The sequence below is a fragment of the Lygodium microphyllum genome, chromosome 8 (assembly GCF_053477565.2).
Source record: "Lygodium microphyllum isolate KBCC chromosome 8, Lygodium_microphyllum_v1.1.10, whole genome shotgun sequence".
Taxonomy (NCBI): domain Eukaryota; kingdom Viridiplantae; phylum Streptophyta; class Polypodiopsida; order Schizaeales; family Lygodiaceae; genus Lygodium; species Lygodium microphyllum.
This window is the reverse complement of record NC_141142.1, coordinates 90437925-90452188: the sequence shown is the minus strand read 5'-3', so window position 1 is coordinate 90452188 and position 14264 is coordinate 90437925.

The following is a 14264-nucleotide window of genomic DNA, read 5'->3' as shown; positions in this document are numbered from 1 at the left end:
CAATCCTATAAATTTTCAAAGTATATGAAAATTTTCAAACTCCCTAATATAGTGTTTATAACTCTTTTAAATATCATATTATAAACCCAAATAACCACATATAGCTTTTTATCCCAATCATGCTTACTTGCAGATACAATCTTAGATAAAATCTCCACAAGATGCTTATTGGTACTCTCTACTTGCCCATTTGCTTGGGAGTTGTAAGATGTTGTCTTATTATAATTAATATTTAGAGCTTCCATCAAAGCATCAAACACTTTATTTAGAAAATCTGTACCGCGGTCAAACATAAGCTCTTTAGGTGGACCAAAATGAGAAACAATTTACTCCAAAATGAAATTAGCAGTCTCCTTGAAAATAAAACTAGCTGTCTCCTTGGCATTGTCCTTCATTGTAGCACATGCTTTAGACCACTTTGTAAAATAGTATGTTGCAACAATGATATAATAAGATAGATTTCCTAAAATAGTATGTTATAATTTTCCTTAATATCATGTCTCTGACAGATATCACAACACTTAACATATGCAAAAGCATCCTAGAAAACCATCGGCCACCAATAGCCAGCATGTAAAACTTTTTGGGCGGTAAGTCATCCAACAAAATGATCCGCACATGCTAAATCATGGCATTTCTCTAAAATGAATGGTGCCTCGTTAGGTACCATGCAGCGACAATATACCTCATCCACTCTTCTTCTGTACAAGATACTAGTTATAAGGGAAAGTAAATTGCTTGTTGCTTAATCTTTTTCTTCTTAGATTTAGAAAGATTTTTCCCTAGCTTTACATGTGGATAGATAATGTGTAATAGACGCATACCATGATGGGATTGAGTCTATATCAATCTTGCATAGATCCTCTTAGTCAGTAATATCAACCCGCTCTTTCTTAGGCTCACAAAATTTGTAGAAAATTATTGAACGTTAGTAGATATTGGTAAGCCTAAGGAAGAGTATGTTGATATTAGTGACTGTGATGATCTATGCAAGATTGATCATGTAGCCTCAATCCCATCATGATATGCATCTGTTACACATTATAGATCCACAGACAACTCGAGGGAAACTCTTTCAAAATTTGAGAAGAGAAAGATTAAGTAACAAGCAATTCACTTTTCCATCGTAGCTAGTGTCTTGTAAAAAAGGGGAATGGATGAGATATATCATCATTGCACGGTTCTTGATGGGGTACCATTCATTTTAGAGTAATACCATGATTCGGCATGTGGGGGTCATTTTGTTGGGCAACTTACCACCCAAAAAGATTTATGTGCTGGCTATTGGTGGCCTCAATTGTTTGCTAGGATGCTTTTTCATATGTTAAGCATTGTGATATCTATTAGAGACACGATGTTAGGGAAAATCATAGGAGGCTCCTAAATCCCATTCTGGTGACCTTGCCCTTTGAGAAGTGGGACATTGACATTGTTTGACCTATGCATCCCTTGTCTACTATAGGAAAGCATTATATAATTGTTTCGATAGACTATTTTACAAAGTAGTCTGAAGTCTGGACGATAATGAAGCATAATTCCAAGGAGACGACTAGTTTCATTTTGGAGAAAATTCTTTGCTATTTTGGTCCACCTAAAGAGCTTGTGTCTGATCATGGGACATATTTTCTCAATAAAGTGATCAAGGCTTTGATGGAAGCTCTAAATATTAAACATAATAATACTATGCCTTCCAACCCCCAAGGGATTGAGTATCAATAAGCAACTTCTTGTAGGGATTTTATCTAAACCTGTATCCAAAGGTAAGCGTGATTGGGATAAAAAGTTATATATGGCTATTTGGGGGAATAACATGACATTTAAAAGAACTACAAGCCACAACACTTTCAAATTAGTATATGGAAAAGAGTGTGTTTACCTTTGGAGATTGAGCTTCCTACAATAATGTTTACTCTAAACCATTCTTTGGGTAAAGAGGAAGCGTTGCAAGAAAGGTTCACTTTTCTTATACATCTTGATGAGATTAGATTACAAGACATGTTACATCAGGAAGTAGAGAAGAAGCATATGAAAATGTTTCACGAATTTTGTGCTAGGAAATATAGATTTACCAAGGGTCAATTGGTCCTATATTACGATCCCATTGTGAGCTAATTCTGGGTAAGTTAGAACCCAAGTGGGATGGCCCTTATAAGATTGTTTATATAGGAAAGAATGGCTTTGCAGCTCTTTTAGTTGATTTTCAAGGGGTAGAATTTAAAACTAAAGTAAACTTCAATAAACTAAAGCCCTATTATGTATAGCGAATGACATCAAAATTGGTTCCTTTTTGTAGGTCCTTTGGGATCCAACTTAGACTTGCAAAGGATATCGAGACTATTGGATGGAAAAAGTTATTCCTTATCTTGAGCATCCATATTAAAGCAACAGTTATTCCTTATCTTGAGCATCCATATTAAAGCAACATTACCACTAAGGCAAAGTGATCTGGTGGAGTAAGGTTTATTACATTACTGAGTGGCAAGATTGATCTTTCACATGGGACATTCAATTCTATTGCTATCATTGTCATTGAGTTATTACTAGCATCCCCATTGAGTTTAGTGAGGAAGAAGGGATTGTACTTGTCTTACACCCCCTCTCTATGTTAGACTTTGACTATCATATGTATGAGTAAGTTGATTGTTATGGCAAGTTACATCAATGAAGCCTTGGCTTATATATTATATTTTGATGGAGCTTCACGAGGGCTTGCTAAGCATGCGAGTATAGGGGTTTTCATAAAAGACCCTTGTCGACAATGAGTAGTTTTGAAAATGGGAGTGTATTTAGACACCACTTTTACTAATAACATGGTTGAATACAAGGCTTTGCTTATGGGGCTAAATTTAGCCAAACATGGTGGTATTCACCGATTATTGCTGTTGAAAGGCGACTTATAGTTAGTGATCAACCAATTGAATGGGACCTATAGTGTAAGAGATCCCATTCTAAGAATGTATCACCGTGCAGCCTTGGTCATCCTTGAGATCTTTGATGCAGTGGCTTTCCAGTTGATTCCCCACCATCAATTGAATCACTTTGCAGACTACCTGGCTAGTTATGCATTTGTTGAAGATGTCATCCTAGATCGAGGAGTTGGAGTTTTCATAGGTGAATTTTGAGGTTGAAAATCCAACACGAGTGTTTGTTTGTCGATTGGAGTCTGTTTTACCTCTCATTTAATGATTGCAAGGTTTGATATTATAAAGCAGCTATCTGATCCAAATGCCAAAAAGCAAGTGACAGAGCCAAGGGTAATAACTTTGGATCCTTGAAAGTTGTTCGTCTAGTGGATCGCAAATCCGAGGTCGTTTACCCCTTTGTTTGGCCTAAAACTGCTTGCTTGTAGTGTGAATGCGACAGAGTTGAACACTTAATTGGCAAGTTAGTAGTTAATAAGGGTTAAGAAGCCTAAATCTCAAAAAACTCAACAAATTGAGAGGGGGGACGCAATTTTTTTGATGCTCCATTTTTGCATTTATAACCCTCACAATCATACCTTCTCCTCTCCTAACTATGAGATCTCTAATTTCTTTGCACATTTTTATCACACACAGTGAGAGAAATGATGCATTCTATGAAAAGTTGAGATTTTAGTATTTCTCTCTTCTCTTTCTCTCTTGCCATAATTGTTGTTCATCTAGGATAAGAGAATGATGGGGAAAATGGGTGTCGGTTCGTGGTGGCAAGATGTAAGGAATGGAGCAAGGAAGCACGAAGGTGAGCATTAGCCAATGTGTGATGGTGTTAGCAGCTTTGTTTTTCGAAATGTGATGCGTCACATATGCGAGATTTAGCGTAAGTGTTGATTTATTACATATTACATCGTATCTCTTATGTGTATCATGAAAAATGATTGAAAATGCTTGAGTTATATTTATCCATGTTTGAAATCATAAAAAACTTAGTCACTTATAGTCATGCAAAAATAGAGATTTTGTTGGGTTTTGATGATTCAATGTTGTTCACATCAATAATAATTGATATGCTAATGGACCACACTCCATACTAGTCATATAAATTAGAAAGTCAAGAAAAATGATTAATTTTTGTTCAAATAAATATATAACCATACAAAAAAATATTTAAAAAAATAGTTTCAATATGCTAAAAAGGATAAAAAATTATGAGTGTGTATGTGGATGCATAATTAGGATAGGGCATTGGGATTTGCCTTGGGATACCTCCATTAATGAGTGAAAAGTATGCAATTATTGCTTATTCGTATAAAAAATAATGAAAAAACTCTTTTATACTAATGCACAATAGAAAAACCTAAGTGATACAGGAAAAATGACTGAAAAGAGATAAGATTTGAATAAGTTTTGATATAATTATATATTATAACATATAAGCTTTGGTTTATTCAAGTTTGAAAAGGAATAGTAGCACGGATTAGCCCGGTACTATCCTTGTGCAACACATCATAACATTAATAAAAAGAAATCATGGAAAGACTATTTTCGCACAATACTAAGTTGGTTGATTTATAGTTAAAATTGTTTGAGCACAAAGAGTCGTACATGGCACATTGCATTTAAGCATGGTATCAAAAGGAAAACTTCCACATGCATAGCATCCGTATGCCTAGTTGTGACCAATGTTGAGTGTGTGAGGTTCCTTTACTATAGGGTAGCATGGTGATCTTTAGGGAGATGTTATGTGAGGCTAAAATATTTCTCGATTGTTATATATATCATGAGAGGACTTTGCCACATTTGTTCTTTATGTGTGAGATGGAGCATCCTAGGGCTAATCCCTGGGATGTAAAAAAGCCATAGGAGCCACAGTAATCAGCTAGGGGATACTCTATTTTTATGTAATGAAGTGTTAGTCACTTATATGTATTGGATACTCCCTTGGGTCAGGATGGGCAATACATTGGACTACAGTTTGAAATTCATGCCTACAAATGCATTAGTTAGATAGATCAGTTTGTATTATCTAGACGCTCTTGAACATGAGGTTGTGGGGGTTGACTAGTATATATAGGTGCTTGGCTAGAGCCTTAGCACTAGTGTTCGGCCCATTTTTGGTTAAGACACCTCTAGGGTAGGATCTCCCCTATCTATAGGTATAAAATCACCACATTCAAAGGTGCTAAACCTTATGCAAAGGTGTCTTCACTGCCATATGATGATCCTCTAGCTAGCTATAGATGAGCTACCATAGCCTCACCGATGATAAAACACACTATCTTGATTTGCATTCTTTCTAGTGCTTGATGCATTGAGACCCAACTTAATCTCTTCAATAGTAAGAAGCAAAGAAATCAACTCTTCAAAATCAAGCATAGAGCTTTTCCTTGTCAAGATTGTGGGAGATAAGGAAGGAGTCTCACTTGTAGCTTTCTTGCTTGCACAATGGGGGAATACACATACAGGTGGAGGCTGAAAACAGTTTTTTTCTTCTTAGTTGTGTAAGCCAAAAAGAACTCAAGTACATAGAAATAGAAGAACCCTATATATGGGTCTCAAATCAAACTCAACTAACTAAGGTGGCATACTAACTGAGCCACAAACTAGAGTAGATAAGGATAGCTGTCATCTAGCTATTATTCATGGGCGGTGTACCAACCGCATCTATAGCTAACAAGTCGGTGACATAAATACACAACGGTCACCCTGGCATATCACGAGTGGAGCTCGATATCTCAACACTCCCCCTCGAGCTCAATCCTAATTCCTGCACACCAAGCAGGTCTTTGAACTTGCGCAGCTTCTCTGCGCCCAATGCCTTCGTAAATATGTTAGCTACCTGATCCTCTGTGCCGACATAAACTAGATCAATAAGACCTAGTAAAACTCTCTCTCGCACATAGTGATAATGCACCTCAATGTGCTTTGTTCTAGCATGATAGACTGGGTTAAGTGTATACTACTCATGTTGTCACAATAAATGACAACTGGCCCATCTATAGACTGATGCATATCATAAAGTAGCTTATGCAACCAAGCTACCTCACATGCAGCCATTGTTGCATCCCTGTACTCAGCCTCTGTGCTCGACAAGGCAACTGTAGGTTGTTTCTTACTGCTCCAAGTGACTGCAGCACTCCCAAAAGAGAACACATATCCACTGGTAGATCGTCTATCAGAAATACTACCAGTCCAATCAGCATCAGTGTATCCATGCAACTGTATCTGAACCCCAGTCTCATAAAATAGTCCATACTGCAATGTGGACTTCATATACCTGAGTATGCGTCTAGCCGCATCTAAATGTGGTTTCCTTGGAGCCTGCATAAACTGACTTACCAATCCAACAGCATAGCTCAAATCTGACCTAGTAATAGTTATATAAATCAAACTTCCTACTATGTGTCTGTACATAGTAGGGTCTTCGAGAAGCTCACCTGCATCTACGCTCAACTTCACATTGTGCTCCAAAGGAACTGAAATAGGCTTACAGCCTGTCATCCCATATTTGGACAGCATGTCCAATCCATACTGCCTCTGCAAGAGCCATATCCCACTTGGTGATCTAATCACCTCAATGCCCAAGAAATAACGTAGCTCTCCCAAATCCTTCATCTCAAACTTCTGTTTCAATAGCATTTTCACATGAAGGATATCTTCATCACTATCACCTGTGATAATCAAAACATCAACATAAATGACAAGCATCATAATACCTTTCTCTGTTTTTCTCACATAAAGTGAGAAATCTGCCTTGGAAATTTGAAAGCCAATAGTGACAAGATACTGTCCTATCTTGTCAGACCACGCTCTAGGTGCTTGCTTCAAGCCATACAAGGCTTTCTTCAACCTGCAAACAAACTCAGGATGAACAATATGCACATAACCTGGTGGCTGCTCCATATATACCTCTTCTTGCAAATCACCATGCAAGAAGGCATTTTTTACATCCATCTGATGTAAAGACCATTCCTTTGATGTAGCCATAGCAATGACTGCTCTTACGGTTTCCATCCTTGCAACCGGAATGAATGTTTCTTCATAATCAATGCCATATGTTTGTGCATACCCCTTGACTACTAATCTTGCCTTGTATCTGTTCACAGAACCATCTGCATTGTGCTTCACCTTATAAACCCACTTACAACCAATTGCATTCTTACCTTTAGGCAAAGGTACCAATTCCCATGTAGCATTTGCTTCCAAGGCATCCATTTCTTCATCCATGGCTTTCTCCCATTTTTCTTTTCTCATGGCTTGCTCAAAAGAAGTGGGTTTTGGTTCCTGTATCACTTTGACCATATATGCATAGTGAATGGCTGTAAATCCATCATATTTCAGCCTGTCCATAGGATACCTAGCTCTGGTAGACCTACACAAAGTAGGTTCACTCCCAGGTGCTCTCAAAACATCCCTGGTCTTCCTTACTCCAGGTGTAACAATAGAAGGAATACCTAACTCATCATCAATGCTCTGTTCTGAGCCATTGGATTCACCATCCACATAAGAGTGACCTGCATTCACATCAAAGGTGGGCTGATTTACCTTATCTTTTCCTTTTCGTGATACCTGCATACCACTATCTGCATTGCTTTGAGAAGATTCTCCTGATCTCAATCTGTCTGTCCATAGCGAAGAATGTGAATCACTGCTAGAGGACGCTCCAGATCCACTAATATCTTGTGATTGCTGCTGTCAATTCTGTGCAACATTACCATTTTGTGCATCTACATTATCAATCACATTTACTGGTTTATACCAGCTACTCATCTCATAAAAAACAACATCTTTGCTCACTGTAAACTTACGAGTAGAAGGGTTATAGCATCTATACTCTTTTTGCTACAGAGAATAACCAATAGAGATGCACTTCTCAGCTTTTGAATCCAACTTGGATCTCAACTCATCTGGCACATGAACATAGGCAATGCAACCAAAAATTTTCAAATGAGAAATATCTGGTTTCCTACCAGTATACCTCTCCTCTGGAGTCATCCCATGTATTGCTGCAGTGGGAGTTCTGTTCATTATGTAGACTGCTATAGCAACTGTCTCAGCCCAATAAAAATCTAGCAGGTCTTTTTCATTGAGCATGGCAGGAGATACCTCTCCAATATGCTTGTTTTTCCTTTCTGCAATTCCATTTTGTTGTGGGGTATGACTGCATGAATATTGCTGCTTTATGCCATGCTCCTGCAGGAACCTTGCAAACTCATTTGAGAGGTACTCTCCCCCTCCATCTGACCTTAGGCATTTTATTTGCAGGCCTATTTCTTTTTCAACCATAGCTTTAAGAGTTTTGAAATGCCCAAAAACTTCACTTTTCTTTTTCATAAAATACACCCAAACTTTTCTGCTATAGTCATCAATAAAAGTGACAAAATAATGAGAGCCTCCAAGAGATGCAGCTTTAGTAGTCCACACATCAGAGTGGATTAATTCCAATGGCTTCTCACTCTCTTGAACATGTCTAGGAAATGGTTTCCTTGCCTGTTTTCCAAACTGACATGCTTCACATACCTTATGCATTTCTGCAACCTTGAATTTGGACAATCCTGCAACAATATTTTGGGCCTGCATTGATTTAAGTCGATGTACATTAACATGACCAATGCGTTTATGCCAGATGTCAATATCTGCAACTACATCCGTCCCATGTGCAAACATTGCTGCACTCAATTCAGACATGTCTGCATCCAACGTAAACATTCTGCCCTTCTTCTTTCCTTTTGCTATCAAGCGACCTTTATTTTTTATATCCTCAACAAAGCATCCATGAGAATTAAATCTGACCTACAAGCCCTGCTCAACCATTTGACCAACAAAAACAAGGTTCTTGGTGATATTCGGGACATGAAATACATCCGATAGGTATTTCTTTTTCCCATCCTGCATAGACAAATGAATATTTCCAATCTACACAATAGGATGTGCAGTATCATCACCAGTCTCCACAAATCCTGGTTTTTCCATTTTCCTTGCATCCTGCATCCATTTTGCATGACCTGTCATGTGGTTTGATGCACCTAAGTCAACATACCACACATCGTTGCTTTCTTCTACACTTGTCACAGAATTGGTCATGTGCTGCACGATAAACAAGTGCTCATTTCTGTCATCACCCTGTCTACTAGAAGATGCATAATTCCCTTGTTGCAATTTTCCATTCATGATGTCATTCTGGTTTTTATAGCAATCTTTAGCCATATGACCCATTTTACCACAGTAGTAGCATTCAACATTACTGTTTACATTTTGGCCTCTTTGCCATCCACCACGACCTCTTTGGCTCCCCCTGCCTCTAGAGTTACCACGTCCTCCTCCATAGGACTGGTTTTCTTGATTTTGCTGCATATTCTGATTTCTACCACGGCCTCCAGATCGGCCTCCTCTACCTCTGCCTCTACCTCTTCCAGCATTTGAGTAGAAGGCAGCTTCTTTTGAAGTTCCTCCTGAAGAAGATGCCCCACCATTTCTTTGCTCTTGAGAAATTAGAAGAGCAATCAACTCCTCAAAATTAGGATATCTTTCACGGACGGAAATGGATGTTCGGAACTGTGCATAATCCTTTCCTAGACCATTCAAGGTCACAGAAACTAAATCATCATCTTCCACTGGCGACCCAATGGAAGCAAGTGCATCTGCAATCTTCTTCACCTTCATGTGGTAGTCATTGATGCTCATATTTTCTCTTTGCACATTGTGTAACTCTTGCTTGAGCTGCATTTTCCTGGCTTGCGTATTTGTGCTATACATTTTTTACAAAGTATCCCATGCCTCCTTTGGCGTACTTGCAACTTGAATATGCACAATCATAGAGTCTGAAATGCTGATAGACAGCTAGTACATAACTTTCCTAGCTCTCTCATGCCATGCTTTAAATGCTTGCATTTGCTGTTGATTGGGAATATCAGGAAGAACTGGTTCTTCTTCATTTTTTGCAACGAATTCCTAATATCCTTTTCCCATAAGGAAATTCGTCATTCTGAACTTCGATGCTTGGAAGTTGTTATTGTCAAGCTTTTTAGTGACAATCTGTGAAAGAGAATCCGACGCCATTACAGAACACTGTAAAAAATTCTGTCACTGCAAAGAACACAGCTTCAGCCTCACAAGGGCAAATCTGTAAAACTGACGAAAGTGGTATTTGACCACACAGTCACTTCCTAGTGACGATTTTGCATCAATAGGCAAAAAGGATGATTCTGTAACTCCCAATGTCTCTACGCATAGGTATATGATACAATTTCTACAGTAACTTTTCACCGACCTGTAGAACAATGGTAGCACAGCATAAAACATGGCATTTTCCTGAGTCCGTGCAGAAAAATTCCGCTTCCAAAATAGGCCCCGAAATGGCCTCAAATAAAAAAAACAGGGTCACCACGAAGGGCATCTCAACCTGAGACAATGCACTCTTGCACTTTCCGGTTGTGTTACCTGCAGAGACTTGCTCCCAAAATAGAAAAATGAAAGCACCACTGGTTCTCTTACCAGAACACCGCGAACTTGGTTTGCTTTCTTGAGCTCCTTACCACGAACAAGGCTCTGATACCACGTCAAGATTGTGGGAGAGAAGGAAGGAGTCTCACTTGTAGCTTTCTTGCTTGCACAATGGGGGAATACACACACAGGTGGAGGCTGAAAACAGTTTTTCTCTTCTTAGTTGTGTAAGCCAAAAAGAACTCAAGTACATAGAAATAGAAGAACCCTATATATGGGTCTCAAATCAAACTCAACTAACTAAGGTGGCATACTAACTGAGCCACGAACTAGAGTAGATAAGAATTATAGCTGTCATCTAGCTATTATTCATGGGCAGTGTACTAACCGCATCTACAGCTAACAAGTCGGTGACATAAATGCACAACGGTCACCCTGGCATATCACAAGTGGAGCTCGATATCTCAACATCCCTCATAGAAATGGAGGTATCAAGGGACTTATATGTTGGTCCAAGTCTATTTAGAGTGACACATCCCAAATCATTATCATCAGCTAGTACATTTATTCATCGCAAGATCTTTTGCAACCTGTTTAATTTCTGCCACATAATCACTAATAATTGCACTATGAACAAAAAACTAGTGAACTAGTTTCACAAATAAAACTAGTTCAATCCCTTGATAGTGTGCATAACATGACCTACTTAGAGAGACTGAAAGGTGCAAAAGATGAACATTACAAAAATCAAGATTTTCGATCTCAATTGCAATTCACATCTATATTCTATACAGAAAACTTAATCTCATGGAGAGAGAGGGAGAGATCATCTTGCACCAAAGTTTCAAAGCCATGGCAATTCCTCAATGATCTCCCACAGATAGACTTTGCGTCACCATTGCCACTACCATCCTTCATGATAAGCTCCACGATCTTCGCCTCGTGCTTCTCTGATGCACTAAGAAGAGAGGATCACTGGCCGTTGACTTGAAGAAAAGCATTCACTACACCAGGAGTCCTCCGAAGGTAGCTAAAGCTAATAGCTTAAAACCTCAATTATGGAGGTACTGAGGAGATGAAAAGCATGGGACAACAAGCCTGGCGATAATCCTCAGTAGGAGCTTCTTTGCAAGTCCCATCCTATCGGATTATTGCTGCTTCTACTCCCTTCGCTTCCTTCCCTCCCTCGACAATCTCTTGCAGCCACCAAAAGTTGGAAGGTATTGCACTACCTGTCTCGACATCACAAGGAGATTTTTGAATGTGCAGGCACTGTCTATCTTTCTCCCCCTCCTCAATCAGTACTCAGTTGAATGCATTCGACCTTGAACTGCGGTTGAAAGTGTAGGTGTACAAAGAGAGAGAGAGAGAGAGAGAGAGAGAGAGAGAGAGAGAGAGAGAAGCTTTAAATTTGATGCTAACATTGGGCTTCAACAAGAAATCGATGACACTTAGAATACTTTTGTAGGGTAGTACTCTAGTTAACAGTATACGTCTCATTGGGCAACTAGGTTGCACATCTCCGACTGACTCGTTATAAGCTGTACGTAGAACTAATAAGCTCGACTAATATCAAGTAATTGTTTGTAACGAGCCTTCAGATTGATTTGACATCTTGGAAGGTACGGAGTCGTTATCATAATTGCAGATATGATATGGATTCATGGACTGGATTCACTATGCATGCTTACGTAGAAGACATCGTAGTTGCCGCCGCGGCCGATAGATACTGCAGCTCAATGGGTGAAGTGAAGGCTACTTAGAGAGAGAGAGAGAGAGAGAGAGGCTACACACACACACAGTGAGAATATAGTGGACCGGGTGGTTGGTTATAATTGGAGGTTAGCATCATCAGCTGTTCGACTCCTTCATCTGCATCTGATGATGATCGCTCTATTAATTCTGCTCACCAGTGATCGATATACTCGTGCCATGTCTTCTTCTGGGAGGCTCCTAATCATCAAGACTAGCAGTATTGCTCATGACGAAGAGTATGCAGGAGGTGCTGATCTAGCTCTTGCGCCACATTACCACGATCATCATCATCATCATCCTACAACAAATGATGAAGAACATCACGTTCCCAGTGATGCTATCACTGTACATCACGACCATGCCTTCTCTTCCAAACCAACATCGGGGCGGACTGCTTTCCGAGTTCCCAGCGGAGGTTGGCTTTGTATCTAGTCGCATTAGCCTAATTTCCTCTCTCATTCTCTGTTTTTAAATAATTTTCAGCTTTTTTGATAGTATGTACGTGATAATTGGTATTATGAGAAAATTATTCCATTTAAAAGACTACCAGTGATAAGGCCATACCACCCCTAACTCTTGGCAGATAGATTTTCAAAATATATATCTTTTTCCTAGAGCACTTTGAAAATGGCTAGAACCTCAAATCTATAATCTTTGAACATCACATCTAAAACAATTTTACTTTCTCTTCTTGATTAGTACCTTTAGTCATAAGCCCTTGAGCACTACAACTTTGGTTATATTTCCTAATTTTAGGCTTTCTTTATTCAAACAAGATAATGTGTAAGCTCCATCTGCTCTAAAGCTGAGTATAAGACTTTGTTTCTCATTATATATGAAACATTCAAGCTTTTTCTTTCACATACTCATTCATATTTTCCTCAAGACCTATTCCAATGTACTCAATAATCAAAGTTATTTGCTTTAGCAAACAAAGGTTTCACTTCAAAATATTGTTGATTTTTAAGTATGTAAATATTTATCCGCACAAAGAGCAATAGGATGGTATGCTATTCCATTTTGGAGTTTAGGATCTTTTTAGAGTTTAGTGGCTTTCTACTTCTTTTATTGAGAAAGCTAATGTCAAATCTATAGACAACGAACACCTCAGTTAAAGTTGTGTTCTAGAACTGAAGTATGGCAATCTACCATCATCCATGTGTCATGGCCACATCATAGTGGTCTCATAGCCATAATCTCATAGATGGCAGATGCATGTCTACTCATCTTGGGCAGCTTGTACCTTAATCATTTCTCTCTTAAAAGATTGTAAGACCTCTCTCTCTCTCTCTCTCTCTCTCTCTCTCTCTCTCTCTAACGAGTTAAGGGCTAATCTATGGGAAAGTAACACATGTCCATTAATGTCTATTCTCTATCATGCATGAATGGCCTTGGCATATAATGTCACATTCTTTTGATCCCAAAGTTAGGCAAGCTAATTTGCTTCTGAAGATGTCTGCCTTTCTTTTGTTATGAACTTAGATCTCATTACTACAAAGACTTTAACAAAGAAGGATTGGCCCATTTTGTTGCCATAATCCTATAGAGTTTAGTTCTCATCCTCTCTTCCATGCTCTTCGAGTGACAATCATTCTTGAAGAATTTGGGGTAAGAACAATTACTTTGTTGTTAGAGTAGACTTCAATAGCAAAGGAGCCCTTTCTATTTAGACTTTCAAGTTACATTGTCACTACCTAAAACACAGATGGAAGCCCCAAAACAAGCAACATGACTCCCCATCAAGATGAAGATTCATAATATATCAGAGTAGTCGGCTCATACCTACAACATACATTCTCAATCAAATCAAAATTTTTACATACTAACAAAGCCGCTATGACTTAGTCTTCCAAAAATCTTGATTTGAACACAACTTCTATGGGTTAATCTTGCCATAGAGTGAATCCCTTGCAACAACACTTACCTTTAATCCTAGAGAAGGTATGCACAATTGAGTCCTCATCTCATGAAGCCACGATGTGCTTTTAGCATGACATGCCCAAGGTAGAGGATCAAGTGAGACGAGTGAGCAAGATGCAGTTGAGGCTAGTCCTCTTACATATAGCAAAGAAGCATGTTGAAGGAGTAGGCTACTATTGATAGCCAATGCACTTTGAAAAGAAGGGAGAGAGGACATGGAAGAAGGGG